The 2244-nt window shown below is 36.9% G+C and overlaps 1 pseudogene; it reads right to left on the minus strand.

Annotated features, from left to right (window-relative positions):
* Window positions 1-472: 472 nt before the first annotated feature.
* Window positions 473-1967, minus strand: LOC143620864 (limonoid 7-O-acetyltransferse pseudogene; annotated as a pseudogene).
* Between the last annotated feature and the right edge of the window lie 277 nt (window positions 1968-2244).

The following is a 2244-nucleotide window of genomic DNA, read 5'->3' on the forward strand; positions in this document are numbered from 1 at the left end:
ACCAACTAACAGTCATATGTCTCCGCCCTTGAGGCACGGTGCGATAATAGAAAAATAGAAACCTAAGCTTAAAAGAGCGGTAAAATAAGCAAGAGAGCTTGTAAAATAATAGAATGCAAGAATCTCTAGTTGATGGACATCTAAAGGCTCGGATGCCTTTGTAACCAAATCCTTGTAACTTATTTTTGTAAATTAAAATCTTTGTGATCGAACAGATGGTATTTAATTCCCTTCTTGATCAACTAATATTCTCAATCAAATATGCTCCACTTCGTAACAAACTTTGATTAAATGAAAAGGCAATACCAACGGACAGTCATATGTCTGCGCCCCTTAGGCATGTTGTGACGACAGGAAAATAGAAACCTAAGCTTAAAAGACGGGTAAAATAAGCAAACGAACATGTAAATTTATTTGCCACAATATAAAGTACTAACAACCAAGACGTTGGTTTTTAAGACAGATCTCTAACTCATATGACATGATCATTTGATAGCGGACTTGGATCCACCGAAGCATACGCTAGTAGCTCCGGATTGCACTGTAGAATCTTCAGTTCTTCTTCATCCAAAGTCACCCATGCTTCAACTCCCTCGCCACATTTTGTATCCATTAGAGTCACTAAATTGAAGAACCCCTTGAATCCTTTACCTATGAGGCCAGACACCCAACTTGGCTTTCCCCAACCAAAATCAATATCATTGAAACCCATCTTACACCAACTTGTAAAAATATAATATTCTGTTGGCCCTACCGAGCCGATTTCTCCCATTTGTTGAAGTAACTTATGCATTGCGACGTACCATTCATCACCCTATGCTTCGTTTACAAACTCATCGTTGACTTTTACAATGCTATCATGCACCTTGTTCACCAAGCTATGCAATGTGGTTTCGTCGTTATCTTTGCACACTGCACTTGAGACCCACATCATGTTACCAATCAAGTCTTTTGACGTCTTTGTTGGAAGTTTTTTACGAAGATTCAGAGAGTGGTTTAGCCAAGTAGTTTTCTGGATACCATATGCTTCTTTAGATGCTGCTATTGTACACTTCCATAACAAAGCAGATACCACCTCAACTCGTATTGGTTGTTGCACTCCATTTCTACTAGCTGCAACTTTTAAAGTAGCTATGGAATCCGAACCAAATACGAATCTTTTTGTGATACAATTGCCTTCCTTTAGCACTGTTTGATAGCTAACCTGGAATATGTCTCTAAGCCACAAGCTCTCAGCAGGAAAAACTAATGGAGAAATTATCTTTGGATAAGTAACTTCTTCACTTTTGGAAGCCATGTTAGCCCATCCTTTTAGAAAAGTGTAGAGTGCAGCCCCATCAAGGATCTTGTGTGAAACACACAACCCGACAGCGATTCCACCACATTTGAAAATGTTCACTTGAACATTTGTGACACGAGAACCCACACTAGATTGATCAAAACTAGGTTCTAATGGCAAGAACCTGTTAATCAATCCAAGGTCAGGTTTGTGCAAAAAGCCATCAAGACGACCATGAACCAAAACTAAGACATAGTTAGCACCAACGTCGTTACATTCAATTGAATCGCCCTTATGTGTTCCTGCAAGTGGGTAAAACTGAGTCAAGGTTTCAGATAGTGATTTCTTTAGAACCAATGACCTTTGTAGTGCTTGGAATATGTTATTGTCATTGTCATTGTGATTAGGGTAGTAAAAAATGATTGGTACGTAAGGATATCCAACAAGATAATCTAGGAGAGAAAGATTATATGTTCTCAAGTGGTGCGGTGTTGGGGACGATGGTTTAATGCTCTCTTCGGAAATGATTTCAACTTCCATAGCGTAAGTTAAATGACAGGTTAGTGTTATGGGATGTGTCTAGAAAAGAAGGCAATTGCAATAACTATGCACTTCAAAGTTCCTTTTATAGTTCAATTCGGATATATATTATATTTCTTAAGATTCGATTTCAGTGGTTATGATCAACTAAATGGTTCCGATCAAAACTTATGATACTAAAAAGTTGTAACTTCAAAATAAAAGAAAACAAAACGAACAACCATAATATATTTTTCTGTGATTTTAATCTATAAAACTGATCATGTTTCTCATTTAAAATAAGCACATGTTAGATGATTGAAAAAAATGATATGTTAATATTTTAAAGATGATCAAATTTGACTTTGTTTACTGAGAAATCCTATTCCAAAAATTTCTACATAAATCCCACCGACTCCATCATGTCCAACTTAAAAACCGGTCCA

Source organism: Bidens hawaiensis, unplaced genomic scaffold (genome assembly GCF_021521415.1).
Source record: "Bidens hawaiensis isolate Kalapana, Puna unplaced genomic scaffold, B.hawaiensis_p1.1 tig00002717_1, whole genome shotgun sequence".
NCBI classification, from domain to species: Eukaryota; Viridiplantae; Streptophyta; class Magnoliopsida; order Asterales; family Asteraceae; genus Bidens; species Bidens hawaiensis.